Here is a 21,520-nt window from a genome sequence, read left to right as displayed (position 1 = left end):
TTGGATCATATGGTGTTTCTCCCTCTCTATCTTGTTGCGATGAATTGAGTTTTCCCTTTGAGATTTCGTTATTATTGAATTGAATACTTTTATGGCTTTGACAACACTTGATGTATGTCTTGCTATGAATACCCATGGTGACAATGGGGTATCATATTGATTCACTTGATATATGTTTTTATACTCAACTCCCAGATTCTCGAGGTGGCAATGGGGTAATTTATGCATCGATCCGACAGGTGGGACCCACCTGCCGTTTTCGTGGCCAAATCAGGTCGTCAGTGCTCCGCGTTACACATTAGGCTCAGAACTGGTGGGTTTTGGTGACCTGGCTCAAATCTGGTATTGACCTGTTACTAATCCATCTCCATCGTTTCTATAATTTTTGATTGTTTCATGCCAATATTCTACAACTTTCATATACTTTCGGCAACTTTTATATTATTTTTGGGACTAACATATTGATCCAGTGCCCAGTGCCAGTTCCTGTTTGTTGCATGTTTTTTGTTTCGCAGAATATCCATATCAAACGGAGTCCAAACGCAATAAAAAGTTATGGATTTTTTTGGAATATATGTGATTTTTGGGAAAAAAGAATCAACGTGAGACGATGCCCGAGGGGCCCACAAGCCCTAGGGGCGCCCCCCTACCTTGGGCATGCTTGGGAGGCTTGTGGACACTCCGTAAGGCGGTTGGTGCCCTTCTTCGGCCGCAAGAAAGATAATATCCATATAAAAATCGTGTTATAATTTCAGCCCAATCGGTGTTACGAATCTCCGAGAATTTAAGATACGGTGAAATGCCAGAAAACAGGAACGTGTAAACAGAAGGAAACAGAGAGAGAGAGAGAGATCAAATCTCGGAGGAGCTCCCTCCCCTCCGCCGCCATGGCGGCCATGGACCAGAGGGGAAACCCTCCTCCCATCTAGGGAGGGAGGTCAAGGAAGAAGAAGAAGGAGGGGGGCTCTCTCCCCTCTCTCCCGGTGGCGCCGAAACGCCGCTGGGGCCATCATCGTGACTGCGATCTACACCAACAACTTCACCGCCGTCATCACCAACTCTCCCCCCCTCCCTCTATGCTGCAGTGTAACACCCCTTCTCCCTGCTATACTCTCTACTTAAACATGGTGCTCAACGCTATATATTATTTCCCAATGATGTGTGGCTATCCTATGATGTTTGAGTAGATCCGTTTTGTCCTATGGGTTGATTGATGATCATGATTGGTTTGAGTTGTATGTTTTATTATTGGTGCTGTCCTATGGTGCTCTCTATGTCGCGCAAGCGTGAGGGATCCCCACTGTAGGGTTTGCAATGTGTTCATGATTCACTTATGGTGGGTGGCGTGAGCGATAGAAGCACAGACCCGAGTAAGTAGGTTGTTTGCGTATGGGAGTAAAGAGGACTTGATACTTTAATGCTATGGTTGGGTTTTACCTTAATGATCTTTAGTAGTTGTGGATGCTTGCTAGAGTTCCAATCATAAGTGCATATGATGCAAGTAGAGAAAGTATGTTAGCTTATGCAGGGGCGGAGCCAGGATTCGAACATTAGGGGGGGGGGCAAAGATGATTTTTTTCCACTTAACCACACAATAGCTATAAATTGGCCTAAAGTAAGAGGGGTTCAATGCACGCTAATGCTACTCTTTCCACTTTGCTCTACTTCCTCGCAAATGTGAGCACACAACAATGGCAGACAAATGCACAGTGCGGAGCAAGTCGTGCTAAAAGGTGCAGCACATTGATATAAACAACATAGAAATGTATATTTGGCATTATAAAACTTCGTTTCAATTAATAAACTTATATCCATGACTACACAATTTGATAATCTAATTGGAAGTACTTTCTCACAAACAATCTTTTCATATAGCGACAATCCAAAGGTTCAAAGAAAGTGATTTCTCATTAATTATAAGAAGGAACACATGCAGTAAATTCATCGATTCTCTTGTATGAAAGTGAACCAATTAATTAGATGAGTAGGGTGCAGCCAGCAGTCCATCAACAAAAGTGTAAAGCACATCATACCTTTAAAATTGAGTGTTTGAAGAATAAACACCAGATCAACAGACTCAGATGCAGTCGACATTGCGGCAGGATTAGCAGAGGCAGGGGCAACATCGCCCATGGCTAGCATGGCACCATCGTCGCATCGCCGTGGTGTCCTTATTTGGCGTCTGGCGGCTGGCATCGCGCAGAGTAGTGGCCTCAAATAATAGCAAGCGGTGGCGGCGGCATGGAGTCGATCTAGACAAGTTGCAAACGCACGCTAGGTTTCATCATCATGCAAGTTACAGTTCACCGCTTAATGGGCAATCAACGTGGGCATGGGCTCTTTTTGGGCTTTGGCATTTACAGAGACAGATAAGTTTCGGCCTTAGTAGTAGTTAACCTATATACGGACAAGTAGTACTTGAATACTTGTATATACTGCTACGTATTAGTGCTAATATCTGCACTAGATCGTTAGGGGGGCGATCGTTGGTGGGGGGGGGGGTCTAGCCCTTGCTCGCCCGCCTGTCTCCGCCCCTGAGCTTATGCCTCTCCCTCATATAAAATTGCAATAATGATTACCGACCTAGTTATCGATTGCCTAGGGATAAATAATTTTCTTGTGACAAAAATCTCTCTACTAAAACTAACTTAGTTGTTTCTTTATCTAAACAACCCCTAGCTTTTATTTTACGTGTTCTTTATTATCTTACAAATCTATCCCTTTATACCTACAAAGTACTTCTAGTTTCATACTTGTTCTAGGTAAAGCGAACGTTAAGTGTGCGTAGAGTTGTATCGGTGGTCGATAGAACTTGAGGGAATATAAGTTCTACCTTTAGATCCTCGTTGTGTTCGACACTCTTACTTATCGAGAAAGGCTACAATTGATCCCCTATACTTGTGGGTTATCAAGACCTTTTTTCTGGCGCCGTTGCCGAGGAGCAATAGCGTGGGGTGAATATTCTCATGTGTGCTTGTTTGCTTTATCACTAAGTAGTTTTTATTTTCTATTCTAAGTTGTTCTCTATCTTTAGTTATGGATATGGAACACGAAATACCAAAACAATTAGGTGTACTTGCTACTCATGGAGATGGGGAACCTCCTAAAACCATCGATGCTCATTATGTGGAAAATATTAAACACTACTTTGATAATCCTGAGAAAACCGCACTCAACTTGATAATGGGAGACACGTTGGATCAACGTGAAGACTTTAGGGATTATCGCTTGACACAAAAAGGGAAACTATTATGGGATCAAATTCATATGTTTCATTGGTATGCATGGAATTTATGCTTGAGATATGATTATACTTGTTGCTCTAGGATGAAGGCTCCACACCTTCCCTTTTCATGTAAATTTAGTGATAATGAAACTTTGGCTTCTTATGCTAATGGTATATATGATTACTATGATGTGGAACAAATAGAATAATTTGTTGCTTTTAAGGGTGCTTATGAAATTGAATCTTTGTTTGAAAAGTATGAAAATTATGATGATGCTGTTTACAGACTTGAAAATCATGCTATACTTAAATATTGCTATATGAGAATCTATTATATATAAAGTAAATGTGCCCGTGCGTTGCTACGGGTCGTTGTTTGGACCATGTACATACATGGTCAAGAAGCGATGACGCCTTCAGCTGATGTGCTTGTTTGGGAGAATTATGGTCGGATAGGGAGGAGGCTTGGATGACCGAGTGCCTTTTCTATTATAACAAGTCATGAACAACTAAGTTCTGGAACATGTAAACATGAAATGAGGTAGTTGACCACACTTGGCATACGGTCTCTATATGAAGGCAAACCTTTATATTGCTGTAATATGTTGTAGATCCTGGGTTACTATGGTTATATATTTTACGACACAATGGGTCAACAGCATGCAATATTCTTTATTTCCAGTATAAAACCTTAATTGCACAACACATGACCCGGCATGTAGTACTAACAATATTCACAATTACCGTCTTACATTTGTTTTGGATTGAGTTGCACAAGGCCAACCAGAAACATGAAAGCTCAATCCACACAATCACCTCTTATAATCAGCCATACAAATTGTGTGTCCTGGCAAGCTCCAAAGACTTCATATTTGGTAAAGGACACAAAAAGCACCAAACCCAACTTGAGAGGAAGAAACAGGACCAAACCTAATGGTGCATGTACACTGTAAATTGATATGCATAACAGTTAACACACTTGAATGGATTTAGCTTGATTACTGCAATCCCAACTTTTTCATGGTTGCCCAACATAGCAAATGAAAATAGTGCCTCAAACCTATTAAGTACTCTCCAACTTCTCTCATCACAAAATATCTGATGCTTGTTAACAGAATTGTCACTACCTGAGGGATAGGCCCAACATCAAATGGTTTCTTTTTCACTTTCCTAATAAAAAGCAACATATATTTGCTAATTCAGTTCAACAAAAGCAGTAAGCTATGCCAATCCCCCTACAGTTTAGCAGAGCAGGCTATGATATCCTACAGTTTACAAAAAGCTCACAGTGAGTGGTACAGATTAGGTACAATAAAAACATGTGTATGCACCCAGAGTCCTTGGTCTTCACTTTGAGATAATTTCAGTGAAAGGACTGTAAATCTTTTGAAAATGATGCAATGAATAAGGGATATGAAGAGGGAAACAAGCTTATTCATTGATTTTGAATGGATAACTCCTCAAAATTGAGTAATTGCCTAAATACTGAAGAAGAAAAAGTATGCTTTGAAAGCTTGTGACTTGGTAACTTCCATCTCATCCTCCTACCAGTCAATAGACTGTGTAAAAGAAAATAGAAGAAACAACACAACCCCACCTGCTACATATGCGGTATACCTCTGGGCATGTACTAAGATGCAACAAAATTTCAGTACACCTGCTACATATGCGGTATACCTCTGGGCATGTACTAAGATGCAACAAAATTTCAGTATGTTTTTCTGCTCTAGTTCAAGCTGCGCGTTTCCTACTTCCTACCTCAGCCAAAGAAACAACTTCAAGTCAATTCTACCTTTATATTTATACATAGCTGCATTGCTTATGTCTAAAACCCAATATATGATTGATATTCCCAGCTGCATTGTCTATGTCTGAAACCTAATATGACTGCCTTATGTGCTAGCTTCTCAAGAGAAGTTTTATTGGAACTTCTACAGAAAGTATAAACATTATTACATGTAATGTTCAGGTGGTGCAACACTGCAGATTGCATATTAAATTATAGTACATTTGAGAAACAGAGAAGCAATGCATTGGGTATTATTCATCTTCTGAAACTATAGTACATACCTCAAGTGAAGCAGGGTCAGACGGTTGCAGTTAAGAGTGGAGCACAAACAGCAAGGCGAACAATTGAATGTATACACCATCTGCCAATTTGAACTACAATTGAAAGTCCAGAATCAGGTCACCCTGATTATCTGTATACACCATCTGCCAATCTCTGTTGGAAGACATCAGTTTACTGTCAAATCCAAACATCTCGTCGAGCTCAGCTTTGGTTTGCATCATCGTCACTAAACTTTGACAAATCTACTGACCTATCAAGTGCAACACCTTTCCTATGAACCTGCAAAGTCATGGAAAATATCTTACAAATTAATCTCATGACGTTGCTGCTAGAAGCGTGTGAACCGGCAAATAAGCAAGACACGTTCACACAAAACAGCCGGCGCTGGACGAAGTAGAGCTGGATTAATGGAGTTTGTCGGTAGCACCGGTCTGAATGCCACAATCTCTACTGCAATTCAAGTAGAAAGATTGGAAGCCTGAGATCTAGGGGAGACCATGGACGGAAGACGCACATGTGGAAGAGAAGTTGAGATCCAAGCCAGAACGCCAGCCAGAGCGCGCACAAAGTGATCCTCCAATCGTTCGCCGTCGTCGATGTCGACTACGACCTCCATTGCGTGGGGCCCTTTCCCCTGCCTGTCCCGTGAGCTCCTGCACGGCGTTCGGCGACCTACTGGGCGTGGAGCGCGTGGGGCCGCTTGTCGACGCCGCTGACGGTGTGTCCTGGCGCGCGTTGGAGGAGGCTAGGTTCCCGCCGCCGTGCCCTCTCTTCTTTCCTCTGTCCCCCTTCTCCTTTATCTCCTCCACAAGAGATAGCGATTGGATTTGGGACGACGACGAACGGAGAAGAAGAGCGAGTTGGGCTGAGCGTGGGAAGAAGGCCCAATAAGAAAACAACACGAATAAGGAAAGAAAAACGGACGAAGAACAAATTGAAGCGTTTTCTCCGATTACCGGTGGCATTAAGGGTTAAAAGTTTTTCTAAAAAAAATCAATGACGACGGCGGACGGGCGGAAGCAATAGCCCTTTTATTATTAACTAGCAAAGAAGCCCGTGTGTTGCAATGGGAAAGAAAATAACAAACGCTCTTAACCCAATAACCATGACTCAAGATTTTAATAGGCCCACGTCTTTTAGTTTCACACTCGCTCGGAATAAGATAAAAAATATGTTGTTTTTCCCGTGAATTTTTTCATAGGTGTGCATGCATGGTTATCCATGTTTTTTTCTCACTCTGGTTTTAATAATAGATGTTTATTTCCAATTCGAATCACCGACCGTACGAAAGAAAAATGGACCATGCACTATAGATTAAGTTTGCACAAAAAATAATATTTTAGAAATATTTAGCAGCTAAAAATAACATCATATTTAGATTCTACATATTTTTCTAATCAAATTTAGTTATATAATGTGTTAAAATCAAAGCTACAGTTTAAAAGATATGGATAATCTTGTTTTACATAAACTGTGGATTGATTAACCAAGACGTCAAGGGTTTTTCTGTTAAAACAAAAAAAATCTTTTTGGCTGACTTAAATATGGACAGCGGGTTGATTATCCGAAATGTCAGGGGGTTTTCTGAGAAAATGAAAAAACAGTTCGGTTGTAACTTAAACTTGAACTGCGGGTTGATTTTCAGAAAACTGAAGGGTTTATTTGTAAAATGGTGCGACGGACAACCAGAAACAGTCCGTAATTTATTAGTAGGTACAGATTAGGGAAAGAAAGGTAATTTACGGCTTTACGGACTAACCAGAAAAAGAGTATTATTCTAGAAATTACCATAAAAATAGAAACATCTAACCATTTATTTGACCGAGAATTTTTTTACAGCCGTCTGATCTAAGTAGAATAAAATAAAAAACTTCCTCATACCCCTTCGATGTGACCTCTATAGGTAGAAAAAGGCCATGGAAAGAAAAGAAAAGGCTGCCGCCGCCGCGTTCGCGTATGAGATCCACGGCGGCCCAACCATCAGTACGTGTACGTGCAGAACTCAAAACGAGGACGAGCGATCCGATTAGGACGGGATGGCCGAAGGATCTTGGAGGCCATTGAGTGGCAGCCAATTTCGATTAAAGTAAGTACGCCTTGATTAATTAGCTCTGCAGAGGAATTAGGTATTTGTGCATGCTTGGTACTAGCCACAACGCCTGCATGATTGGTTGGGGAGTTGGGTAGAATATGCTATTGCTGATTATTCGGATTGAGGCCAGACCTCACATGCATGCATACATGCATGCCCCCAGTCCTAGCACAGTCGTCCCCCTCCTGATCAATCAAAGATTTTTTTTTCCATGCACACAAGAGACAACCCATATACTCCCTCCCTTCCTAAATATAAGTCTTTTTAGACATTCAAATGGACTACAACATACGGATGTATGTAGACATATTTTAGAGTGTAGATTTATTCATTTTGCTCCGTATGTAGTCACTTGTTGGAATTTCTAGAAAGATTTATATTTGGGAACGGAGGGAGTATTAGCTATCTACCAGCATGTGATAGGTACACTAGCTTTATCAGTTTATGTGCAATACAAGATACAATCTCTAGGCTTCTATATATGCCTGTAGCAACTTGATTCTGAAAAAAAAAAACTAGCAACTCGAAATCGATTTGCAACTCCCTTGATAGGTGTTCTAACAAAAGACAGATTTTCAGCACTCTTCATAGGTGATTCCAAAACAAAACTCTCTTAATAGATAGGACAAGAAAATTATAACTCTATCTGTCATTATTTTTTATTGGTGTGGAGGTAGCTAATCGGTGAGAAATATCCATAGTTTAGTGACATGCATGTGAATCAAAGATATGGGAGGTTATGGTTTTGCAAAAGAAGAAAGAAGATATGGCAGGTGCGATATGAAAGTACGACACGTACGGTGCACTTCCTTCATCTTTGATGACATATCCTAATGAAATAAAATCCTTCGATGCTTACTTGATCTTTTTTTCACTAGAGTTCCCCACAACAAGTTCTTTGAGGCTACATGATGTAGTACCCGTCCAGGTTTTGCGATTTAGCATCGAAATCATTTAATACTACATCCAGGCATGCCTTGAGAAAATACACACCGTGAGCAAAATTGGTGCAGCAGCAAGAGAAAAAGAGAGTTGGCTGGCGTTTGTCAATTATTTGGAGTACATCATGTGCATGCAGTTTAATGAGTTGCAGCTGTGTAAAGAACCGTATGACTCCGTCGACACGCACAGCAAGCTGGATATATGAATGAGCCAGCGTGCCCTGGCACATAAGTTCTTTGAGGCTGCACCTTGCCTTTTCACGTCCACGAACGACAATGGGTCTCTCAGAAGATTCACCTTGATTATCCATGTGAGTTTCAATTTCTAGATTATTTCTAAATTTTGCTTATGCTGCAAGCAGAGTAAGGGAGTCTCCAGCGATGTGTCACGGGGTAAAAGTTTTTTTATCCTTTTCCTCTGCATTTTTCTAGCTTTGGAAGCAGTTTGTATTTTGGTGAAATTGCTTATGCTTTATTTAGTGTTTTCAATAGCACCAACAACTAATAGGAAATCCATCCTCTCATGTATTTTCAATGTCCGTCTGTATGGTTCCTTCTTAATGCCTTGCAAATTAAGTCCTACCCAGATGCACGGGAAACATATTTTCACCTATTTGATTCTCTGCAGATCAACCTATATAATGAGCAAGGAAGATACTTTCTTGACTCGCCAATGATAAAACAAAGAACACAAATTTCTTATAGATGACAACTTTCTAGACTACTTTAGAGGCAGACAGCAAATAAACATGGGAGACACTACTACATGATTGCATATTTGGAGCTGTGAAGCCATAAACAGCAGAAGATAAAACCTAAATGGTCATCCTTGCACACTTTGAATATGACATATTGAAAGAAATAGGCACACATATATTCCCTACTACATTATTAATTAAGGATATCCTGAGCATCCTCACATCTGACATCATTACATGTGTTACAACAACAAAAATGCATCCGATAATATTTTTCCTTTGCTTTGACATGATGAACGGGTGCACGCATCTCATCCATTTTTTATTAGTCAGCTACTTATGTCAATGTTGTGCATAATTCTTTTGGCTACACACACACTCTATGTTATTCTCGATGTCTATCTCGAGAACTCAACTCAAATCAGAGGAAAACTGAAACAACTCTCCAGAAAAAAACTTTGTCAATATGTGACCATTACATACAAAATTTTGCCCAGCGAATGAGTGGGCCGATACTTAATTCTTTTAAATATGTGCAGCATAAGTAATACATTACTAATATATGAGGAATATTAACAAAAAAAGGAATCAAGATTTTGTTGACTACATATTCCTCTAGATTTTAAATTTTATATCACAAATCCAAAATAGGAAAAGAACCAAACAACCCATATGATAAAAAATTAAATTTGTTAACAAATATCTAATGTGATATGAAATTCAACTATATTAAAAGTATGTGATAAGCTAACTATAACAAGAACGGTAATTTGGTGAACCTTTTTTCAATAAATGAAGCACAACATTTAGATCTACATACCTATATCCATAATTTTGTGGACCCTTACTCTCTATGCAACATAGTAGTTTTAGTTTTTCAACTCCCATGCGTCTATCTATATTTTTATGCCTCAAACATTATTGCATTCAGTATACTAATAAATATATCCATGTAAGAATAGAACTTTAAAACACCCAAGAAAAACAAATTATGTTTGTAGAAGTTTTATATCCGTAAATGCTATCAGATTCAGTTTCATTTGTTCTTTAGAACAAAAAATATATGTTATAATTAATAAATTTATTAAATACTAGCTCGCGCATCGAGCGGACCACTTTGCTAGTTATGAGTATAATGCTGATATTAATGAGTTTATTGAGTAAGTCTCTGCTGTCCAAGAAGAGACTAATATTTTGCAGGAATATATGGAAGAAGAAATTGATGACACTGTGAGCTCATTGGATGAAAAAGATGACGAGGAGAACGAAGAACAAAAGGAGGAAGAGCGGATTAGCTACCCCTTCCCACCTTCTAATGAGAGTAATGACACGTCCATTTTGTATCATGCTTTTATATTGATATTTATTGCATTATGGGCTGCTATTACACATTATATCACAATACTTATGCCTTTTCTCTCTTATTTTATAAGGTTTACATGAAGAGGGAGAATGCTGGCAGCTGGAATTCTGGACTGGAAAGGAGCAAATATTAGAGACCTATTCCGCACAACTCCAAAAGTCGTGAAACTTCACGGAGCATGTTTTTGGAATATATAAAAATATTGGGCGAAGAAATTACCAGAGGGTGGCCACCAGCCAGCCACAAGGTTGGAGGGCGCGCCCCCCGTCCTTGTGGGCCCCCTGGCAGGCCTCCGACGCCCATCTTCTGCTATATGGTGTGTTTTGACCTGGAAAAAAAATCAAAAGGAAGCTTTCGGGATGAAGCGCCGCCGTCTCGAGGCAGAACCTGGGCAGAACCAATCTAGGGCTCCGGCGGAGCTGTTCTGTCGGGGATATATCCCTCCGGGAGGGGGAAATCGAAGCCATCATCATCACCAAAGATCCTCTCATCGAGAGGGGGTCAATCTCCATCAACATCTTCACCACCACCATATCCTCTCAAACCCTAGTTCATCTCTTGTATTCGATCTTGGTCCCAAAACATCAGTGTCGGTGCAACAAACCCTGGGTCTGTTGCCCAAACTGTGCACAGTCACGGGAACAAGAGTACAACACCAAGCCGTGCTAGAGTACGAGAGACCGAGATCATCGAAGAGCCAACATGCAGATCAAGAGGACCAAGATCAAGCCAAAGAAACAAGACACCACCAGGACAAAAGCCTCCCTTGCCGGGCAGAAGAGCTCGACAAGGACGGGGTCACCCCCATAAGAAGATGTCCAAGATGTCCCGGCAGGGCCTGCCGGGGCTCACGGAGGCAAAACCACCTCACCTAACCATTCCGCCATGACCCATGTCGTTAATCAGTGTGGTGTCAAGCCGCAAAGTGACTAAGTGGGAGCCATTTGCCACATGGCGGCCTCTTTCCATAGGAAATGCCTACAGATGACACCCGTCCTACGACGTGTCGAGCGAGCAGGCGTGGAGCTAGCGAGATAGCCCGGCAAGGCTTGCCGGGCAACTAGTGATGTGACGTTAAGCGACGCATTTAATGCACCCTGTCAGCCTGTAGAGGTAGGTATGATAGCACTGTTTGCTATCTTATCAGTGCATAATTACTACTTTGCCATTGTGGTAACCCCTTAATCTATAAAAGGAGGCATGGCAACCATAAAAAGGGTTGGAAGGTTGGATAACACACACACCCATACGCACGTAGCCACTGCCGCCCCTGCCGGGCAAGTGTACTACGCTCTACCACCATTCTTCCACCATCAATCCACCAAAGCAGGAGTAGGGTTTTATGCCTCACGCGGCGGCCAGAACATGGGTAAAATTGCTTGTGTGATCGCTGCCGTGCTGCCCCACGCTCGTCTGCTCTTTGTGCGACGCGACGTCCCCCTGCCGAACCAGCAAGGGGCCCTCTGCTCCCATAGGTGGCTGTGGTTTCCCACGACATCTTTGGCGCGCCAGGTAGGGGGATCGCTTGCGCGAACCTGAAGGCGTGTGCAGCGCATCATCTTCATCACCATCTTCACCTTCGATGGCGCCATCGACCATGGCGCCCAAGAAGAAATCCGGTGCTTCGGCTCATCCGTCCACCTCGAAGGATGCGCCTCCCGCGTCCTCTAATGCTGCGGGGGACACGGAGGTACACGAGGATGTGGACGCTGCTGGGGGCGTAGTCGGAGCAGGCGACACCGTCACTACTTCCCCCGCGGCCGACACAGGGGTAGGAGGCATCGGAGTAGAACAACATCAGCAACGCCCCGACGGCATGCTCCGCAAGGTACGGGTGAGGGGATTACTCCGTCTGCGTCTCCTCCTCTCGCCGACGGGCACAGCCGCAGCAACGACACTCGGTCTGGGGCAAATCGCCGCCCTCCGGTCGCCCCCATCACGGGAGCGACCGCAGCGCGTGCGTCTCCCCCGGGACGGGTCGACCAAGTCGCTGCACCCGACAGAGCTGGCCCTCGAGCGCCTTCGCCGCACCACCCAGCCATCCAGGTGGCCACTCCGCAACCGCAGAGGCGCGGTGCTGCCACCACTGGCACCGTCAGGAGCTGAGCAATGGTGCGATCTACTTCATCATCACCCATGCCGAGTACAGCCACAGAGGCCATGGCGCGGGCTCAACTGCTGCTGAGGTTTCCGCCAGCGGCCGAGCAGATGGACGAATGGTGTGCTTCCATCCAAAGTGTGCTCGATTTCGCCGAAGCCCGGGGCTCGCAGCGAGCTGGCCCGCCACGGCCTCCCCAAGCGACGATGACGGCTCATGATGTTGGCCGTACGAAAGGGGCCACCCCTACGATGCAGTCCCCGCCACGGCAGCCTGCGCGAGCGCAGTAGAACCAAGACCCTGACGATGCCTCGATGGCCTCTTGTGACCCTCGAGCGCGTCCAGGCCAACGGCGAGCCCCGGAGGATAGGCGGGGAGTAGAGCGCGTGTCGTCGTCAAGCGACGCTGTGACAACCACTGCCAGACCAACGGGTGCGATGGCCTCGACGTCGACGAGCCTGCGCTCAGTATTGGCTGGTGCCTACCTTTCGAGGTTGGGTACCCTGCCTTTACTCATGACCAGCGGCAAGTCCATTGGCCGTCGTCCATTCACACGTTCAAGCCAGAGATACCAGAGAAACACGATGGGAGGCTGAACCCGGCAGAGTTTCTGAGCATCTACACCGTCGATGTTCAGGCTGCAGGGGGAAGAGATGAGAAGGTCTTTGCCAACTACTTCCCTTTGGCCCTCAAGTACAATGTGCGGTCTTGGCTGATGCACCTGCCGGAGAACTCCATCTCGTCGTGGGCTGACCTGTGCCATGAATTCATTGGCGCCTTCGCTGGCGGCCATCAAGAGCTAGGTCGACCTAGCGACTTGCAGTTTCTCCAACAGAAGGAAGGAGAGACCCTGCATAGGAACATCCCGAATATCCATCTGACAGCTGTGATAGCTGCCTTCCAGTCCAATGTGCGCAACCGCTGGATTCGTTCCAAGATGAACGTGCGGTTGCCCAATACTGTGAAGGAGCTCTACACCTTGGTGGACAAGTGTGCTCGGATGGAGGAGGGAAGGAAGTTGCCCGGACAGGAATATTGCACCAACATCGATTCAGAGCATGATGATGAATCAACCAGTCGGAAGAAGAGCAAGAAGCGCAGTAAGAAGAGGAAGGATAAGGCAGTGATGACTGTTGAAGGATCTGGTACACCTACTACCGGCAAGAAGGCCAAAGCTGAGGTCCCCAGCAAGGAAGCTGCCATGTGCGCTTACTGCCAGGAGGTCACGGTTACCGAGAAGGCCGGGAAAGGTGATGGGCCGTATTGCAAGATTCATAAGACCAAAGGACACGATCTTCAAGAGTGTTGTCAGGTTGAGCAGCTTGTTACGAGAGAGAGAGAGTAGAGTATGAGAAGCGCGACAATGAAAAAGGTCGGAATGTCGCTGGCGGTAAGGGCCGAGGCGGTGAAGTAAATCGCCCCGGCAAACCCTTCCGGAACCAAGGAAAACCCGCTAGAGGTCGAGAGAAGGAGACCTCTGATGATGAGAGCGATGGAGGGGATGAAGAGGAAACCAATGAGCAGGAGTTTCATAAGGCCACTGACCCCCTGTGCATTGACGGGGGTGCATCTTTGCACACCTCTCACCGCCAGCTCAAACGGTGGGCACAAGAAGTCAATGCCGTGGAACCAGCGCCAGAGACCCGGAATCCGCTCAAATGGTCACGCACGCCCAACATCTTTGACGAAGAGAATCATCCTAACCGCACCACAACGGTAGGGTGTTTGCCATTGTTGGTCTCTCCAACAATTCGCAACCTCAAGGTCACAAAAATGTTGGTGGACGGCGGGGCCGGGTTGAATCTGATTTCGCTGGCATTCATCAGCAAACTTCAGATAGCAGAAGATGAGTTGAAGGCCACCGGCACGTTTCAAGGAGTTAATCCCGGCAGGATTCATCCTAAGGGAAAGATCATGTTGCTGGTGACGTTTGGGGAAACAGAAGGAAGGAGAGACCCTGCATAGGAACATCCCGGATATCCATCTGACAGCTGTGATAGCTGCCTTCCAGTCCAATGTGTGCAACCGCTGGATTCGTTCCAAGATGAACGTGCGGTTGCCCAATACTGTGAAGGAGCTCTACACCTTGGTGGACTAGTGTGATCGGATGGAGGAGGGAAGGAAGTTGCCCGGACAGGAATATTGCACCAACATCGATTCGGAGGATGATGATGAATCAACCAGTCAGAAGAAGAGCAAGAAGCGCAGTAAGAAGAGGAAGGATAAGGCAGTGATGACTGTTGAAGGATCAGCTACACCTACTACCGGCAAGAAGGCCAAAGCTGAGGTCCCCAGCAATGAAGCTGCCATGTGCGCTGACTGCCAGGAGGTCACGGCTACCGAGAAGGCCGGGAAAGGTGATGGGCCGTATTGCAAGATTCATAAGACCAAAGGCCACGATCTTCAAGAGTGTTATCAGGTTGAGAAGCTTGTTACGAGAGAGAGAGAGTAGAGTATGAGAAGCGCGACAATGAAAAAGGTCGGAATGTCGCTGGCGGTAAGGGCCGAGGCGGTGAAGTAAATCGCCCCGGAAACCCTTCCGGAACCAAGGAAAACCCGCCAGAGGTCGAGAGAAGGAGACCTCTGATGATGAGAGCGATGGAGGGGATGAAGAGGAAACCAATGAGCAGGAGTTTCATAAGGCCACTGACCCCCTGTGCATTGACGGGGGTGCATCTTTGCACACCTCTCACCGCCAGCTCAAACGGTGGGCACAAGAAGTCAATGCCGTGGAACTAGCGCCAGAGACCCGGAAGCCGCTCAAATGGTCACACACGCCCAACATCTTTGACGAAGAGAATCATCCTAACCGCACCACAATGGTAGGGTGTTTGCCATTGTTGGTCTCTCCAACAATTCGCAACCTCAAGGTCACAAAAATGTTGGTGGACGGCGGGGCCGGGTTGAATCTGATTTCGCTGGCATTCATCAGCAAACTTCAGATAGCAGAAGATGAGTTGAAGGCCACCGGCACGTTTCAAGGAGTTAATCCCGGCAGGATTCATCCTAAGGGAAAGATCATGTTGCTGGTGACGTTTGGGGAAACAGAAGGAAGGAGAGACCCTGCATAGGAACATCCCGAATATCCATCTGACAGCTGTGATAGCTGCCTTCCAGTCCAATGTGCGCAACCACTGGATTCGTTCCAAGATGAACGTGCGGTTGCCCAATACTGTGAAGGAGCTCTACACCTTGGTGGACAAGTGTGCTCGGATGGAGGAGGGAAGGAAGTTGCCCGGACAGGAATATTGCACCAACATCGATTCAGAGGATGATGATGAATCAACCAGTCAGAAGAAGAGCAAGAAGCGCAGTAAGAAGAGGAAGGATAAGGCAGTGATGATTGTTGAAGGTTCAGGTACACCTACTACCGGCAAGAAGGCCAAAGCTGAGGTCCCCAGCAAGGAAGCTGCCATGTGCGCTGACTGCCAGGAGGTCACGGCTACCGAGAAGGCCGGGAAAGGTGATGGGCCGTATTGCAAGATTCATAAGACCAAAGGCCACGATCTTCAAGAGTGTTATCAGGTTGAGCAGCTTGTTACGAGAGAGAGAGAGAGTAGAGTATGAGAAGCGCGACAATGAAAAAGGTCGGAATGTCGCTGGCGGTAAGGGCCGAGGCGGTGAAGTAAATCGCCCCGGCAAACCCATCCGGAACCAAGGAAAACCCACCAGAGGTCGAGAGAACGAGACCTCTGATGATGAGAGCGATGGAGGGGATGAAGAGGAAACCAATGAGCAGGAGTTTCATAAGGCCACTGATCCCCTGTGCATTGACGGGGGTGCATCTTTGCACACCTCTCACCGCCAGCTCAAACGGTGGGCACAAGAAGTCAATGCCGTGGAACCAGCGCCAGAGACCCGGAAGCCGCTCAAATGGTCACACACGCCCAACATCTTTGACGAAGAGAATCATCCTAACCGCACCACAACGGTAGGGTGTTTGCCATTGTTGGTCTCTCCAACAATTCGCAACCTCAAGGTCACAAAAATGTTGGTGGACGGCGGGGCCGGGTTGAATCTGATTTCGCTGGCATTCATCAGCAAACTTCAGATAGCAGAAGATGAGTTGAAGGCCACCGGCACGTTTCAAGGAGTTAATCCCGGCAGGATTCATCCTAATGGAAAGTGTTGGGTAACGTAGCAGAAATTCAAAATTTTCTACGCATCACCAAGATCAATCTATGGAGTTTACTAGCAACGAAGGGAAGGGGAGTGCATCTACATACCCTTGTAGATCGCGATGCGGAAGCGTTGCAAGAACGCGGATGAGGGAATCGTACTCGTAGCGATTCAGATCGCGGTTGATTCCGATCTAAGCACCGAAAGAACGGTGCCTCCGCGTTCAACACACGTGCAGCCCGGTGACGTCTCCCACGCCTTGATCCAGCAAGGAGAGAGGGAGAGGTTGGGGAAGACTCCATCCAGCAGCAGCACGACGGCGTGGTGGTGATGGAGGAGCGTGGCAATCCCGCAGGGCTTCGCCAAGCACCGCGGGAGAGGAGGAGGAGGGAGAGGGGTAGGGCAGCACCAAAAGGAGACTTTCTCGTGTGTCTTGGGCAGCCCAAACCTCAACTATATATAGGGGGGGAGGGGGCTGCGCCCCCCTTAGGGTTTCCACCCCCAAGAGGAGGCGGCCAGCCCTAGATCCCATCAAGGGGGGCGGCCAAGGGGAGGAGAGGGGGAGGTGCCCCACTAGATGGGCCCTAAGGCCCATCTGGACCTAGGGTTTGCCCCCTCCCACTCTCCCATGCGCCTTGGGCCTTGGTGGGGGGGCGCACCAGCCCACCTGGGGCTGGTCCCCTCCCACACTTGGCCCACGCAGCCTTCTGGGGCTGGTGGCCCCACTTGGTGGACCCCCGGGACCCTCCCGGTGGTCCCGGTACATTACCGATTTCACCCGAAACTTTTCCGGTGACCAAAACAGGACTTCCCATATATAAATCTTTACCTCCGGACCATTCCGGAACTCCTCGTGACGTCCGGGATCTCATCCGGGACTCCGAACAACATTCGGTAACCACGTACATACTTTCCCTATAACCCTAGCGTCATCGAACCTTAAGCGTGTAGACCCTACGGGTTCGGGAACCATGCAGACATGACCGAGACGTTCTCCGGTCAATAACCAACAGCGGGATCTGGATACCCATGTTGGCTCCCACATGTTCCACGATGATCTCATCGGATGAACCACGATGTCGGGGATTCAATCAATCCAGTATGCAATTCCCTTTGTCCATCGGTATGTTACTTGCCCGAGATTCGATCGTCGGTATCCCTATACCTTGTTCAATCTCGTTACCGGCAAGTCTCTTTACTCGTTCCGTAACTCACATCATCCCGTGATCAACTCCTTGGTCACATTGTGCACATTATGATGATGTCCTACCGAGTGGGCCCAGAGATACCTCTCCGTTTACACGGAGTGACAAATCCCAGTCTCGATTCGTGCCAACCCAACAGACACTTTCGGAGATACCCGTAGTGCACCTTTATAGCCACCCAGTTACGTTGTGACGTTTGGCACACCCAAAGAATTCCTACGATATCCGGGAGTTGCACAATCTCATGGTCTAAGGAAGTGATACTTGACATTAGAAAAGCTCTGAGCAAACGAACTACACGATCTTGTGCTAGGCTTAGGATTGGGTCTTGTCCATCACATCATTCTCCTAATGATGTGATCCCGTTATCAACGACATCCAATGTCCATGGTCAGGAAACCGTAACCATCTATTGATCAACGAGCTAGTCAACTAGAGGCTTACTAGGGACATGGTGTTGTCTATGTATCCACACATGTATCTGAGTTTCCTATCAATACAATTCTAGCATGGATAATAAACGATTATCATGAACAAGGAAATATAATAATAACCTATTTATTATTGCCTCTAGGGCATATTTCCAATAGTCTCCCACTTGCACTAGAGTCAATAATCTAGTTCACATCACCATGTGATTAACACTGACAGGTCACATCACCATGTGACCAACACCCAAGAGTTTACTAGAGTCAACAATCTAGTTCACATCTCTATGTGATTAACACTCAATGAGTTCTGGTTTTGATCATGTTATGCTTGTGAGAGAGGTTATTAGTCAACGGGTCTGAACCTTTCAGATTCGTGTGTGCTTTACGAATATCTATGTCATCTTTGTGGATGCTACCACGCGCTATTTGGAGCCATTTCAAATAATTGCTCTACTATACGAATCCGGTTTACTACTCAGAGTCATCCGGATTAGTGTCAAAGTTCGCATCGACGTAACCCTTTACGACGAACTCCTTTCCACCTCCATAATCGAGAAAATTCCTTAATCCACTAGGTACCAAGGATAAGTTCGACCGCTGTCATGAGATCCTTTCCCGGATCACCATTGTACCCTCTTGACCAACTCATGGCAAGGCACACTACATGTGCGGTACACAGCATAGCATACTATAGAGCCTACGTCTAAAGCATAGGGGACGACCTTCGTCCTTTCTCTATCTTCTGCTGTGGTCAGGTCTTGAGTCTCACTCAATACTCACACCTTGTAACACAGCCAAGAACTCCTTTGCTGATCTATTTTGAACTCTTTCAAAATCATGTCAAGGTGTGCTGTCTTTTGAAAGTATCATCAGGCGTCTTGATCTATCTCTATGGATCTTGATGCCCAATATGTAAGTAGCTTTATCCAGGTCTTCCTTTGAAAAACTCCTTTCAAACAACCCTTTATGCTTTCCAGAAATTTTACATCATTTCGGATCAATAATATGTCATTCACATATACTTATCAGAAATGTTGTAGCGCTCCCACTCACTTTATTGTAAATACAAGTTTCTAACAAACTTTGTATAAACCCAAAAACTTTGATCACCCCATCAAAGCGTATATTCTGACTCCGAGATGCTTGCTCTAATCCATGGAAGGATCGCTGGAGCTAGCATACCTTTTAGCATCCTTAGGATCGACAAAACCTTTCTGATTGTATCACATACAACCTTTCCTTACGAAAACTGGTAAGGAAACTTGTTTTTGACATCCATCTGCCAGATTTCATAAATGTAGCTAATGCTAACATGATTCCGACGGACTTAAGCACCGCTACGGATGAGAAAATCTCATCGTAGTCAACTCCTTGAACTTGTGGAAACACTCTTTGCCACAAGTCGAGCTTCATAGACGGTAACATTACCGTCCACGTCCGTCTTCTTCTCAAAGATCCATTTATCTCGGATTTCATGGCTCTTAACCATTTGTCGGAATATGGGCCCACCATCGCTTCTCCATAGCTCGTAGGTTCAGTATTGTCCAACAACATGATATCTCAAGACAGGATCACACACTACTCTGAAGTATTACGCATCCTCGTCATCCTACGAGGTTTGGTAGTGACTTGATCCGAAGTTTCATGATCACTATCATAAGCTTCCACTTCAATTAGTGTAGGTGCCATAGGAACAACTTCCTATGCCCTGCTACACACTAGTTGAAGTGACGGTTCTATAACCTTATCAAGTCTCCACCATCCTCCCACTCAATTCTTTCGAGAGAAACTTTTCCTCGAGAAAGGACTCGTTTCTGGAAGCAATTACTTTTGCTTCCAGATCTGAAACAGGAGGTATACCCAACTGTTTTTGGGTTTTCTATGAAGATGCATTTATCCGCTTTGGGTTCGAGCTTATCAGCCTGAAACTTTTCCACATAAGCTTCGTAGCCCCAAACTTTTAAGAAACGACAACTTAGGTTTCTATAAACGGTGTCGTCTCAACGGAATTGCGTGGTGCCCCTTTTAAAGTGAATGCGGTTGTCTCTAATGCCTAACCCATAAACGATAGTGGTAATTTGATAAGAAACATCATGGTATGCACCATATCTAATAGGGTGCAGTTATGATGTTCGGACACACCATCACACTATGGTGTTCCAGGCGGTATTAATTGTGAAACACTTTCCACAATGTCTCAATTGTGTGCCAAACTCGTATCTCAGATACTCATCTCTATGATCATATCACAGACATTTTATCCTCTTGTTACGACGATCTTCAACTTCACTCTGAAATTACTTGAACCTTTCAATAATTCAGACTAGTGTTTCATCAAGTAAATACACTCAGCATCTACTCAAATCATCTGTGAAGTAAGAACATAACGATATCCACTGCATGCCTCAACACTCATTGGACTGCGTACATCAAAATGTATTACTTCCAATAAGTTGCTCTCTTGTTCCATCTTATTGAAAACGAGGACTTTCAGTCATCTTGCCCATGTGGTATGATTTGCATGTCTCAAGTGATTCATAATCAAGTGAGTCTAAACGATCCATCTGTATGGAGTTTCTTCATGCATATATACCAATAGACATGGTTCGCATGTCTCAATCTTTTCAAAAATGAGTGAGTCCAAAGATCCATCCACATGGAGCTTCTTCATGCGTTCTATACCAATATGACTCAAATGGCAGTGCCACAAGTATGTAGAACTATCATTACTATTTTATATCTTTTGGCACGAACATGTGTATCACTACGATCGAGATTCATTTTAGGTGCAAGACCATTGAAGGTATTATTCAAATAAACAGAGTAACCATTATTCTCCTTAAATGAATAACCGTATTGCGATAAACATAATCCAATCATGCTCAACGCAAACACCAAATCTCGATAGTAGAGGGAGCATGCGATGCTTGATCACATCAACCTTGGAAACACTTCCAATACATATCGTCATCTCACCTTTAGCTAGTCTCCATTTATTCCGCAGCTTTTATTTCGAGTTACTAACACTTAGCAACCGAACCGGTATCTAATACCCTGGTGCTGCTAGGAGTACTAGTAAAGTACACATTCATACAATGTATATCCAATATACTTCTGTCGACCTTGCCTGCCTTCTCATCTACCAAGTATCTAGGGTAGTACTGCTTCAGTGACCGTTCCTCTCATTACAGAAGCACTTAGTCTCGGGTTTGGGTTCAACCTTGGGATTCTTCACTAGAGCAGCAAACGACTTGTTGTTTCATGAAGTATCCCTTT

At 45.2% G+C, this 21,520-nt stretch overlaps 1 long non-coding RNA gene across 2 annotated transcripts; it reads right to left on the bottom strand.

The window, feature by feature from the left end:
- Nucleotides 1-3,878: 3,878 nt before the first annotated feature.
- Nucleotides 3,879-6,139, bottom strand: LOC123496870 (uncharacterized). Of its 2 annotated transcripts, XR_006668984.1 has the most exons (3): nucleotides 5,812-6,139; nucleotides 5,297-5,576; nucleotides 3,879-4,491 (listed from the first exon to the last, which is right to left on the bottom strand). It is a non-coding gene; the product is annotated as an uncharacterized lncRNA (long non-coding RNA). The 2 variants fall into 2 exon arrangements; XR_006668983.1 differs by having other exon boundaries at nucleotides 3,879-5,576.
- Between the last annotated feature and the right edge of the window lie 15,381 nt (nucleotides 6,140-21,520).

This window comes from Aegilops tauschii, chromosome 1, assembly GCF_002575655.3.
Source record: "Aegilops tauschii subsp. strangulata cultivar AL8/78 chromosome 1, Aet v6.0, whole genome shotgun sequence".
NCBI lineage: Eukaryota > Viridiplantae > Streptophyta > Magnoliopsida > Poales > Poaceae > Aegilops > Aegilops tauschii.
This window is presented reverse-complemented; position numbering and strand designations above follow the sequence as displayed.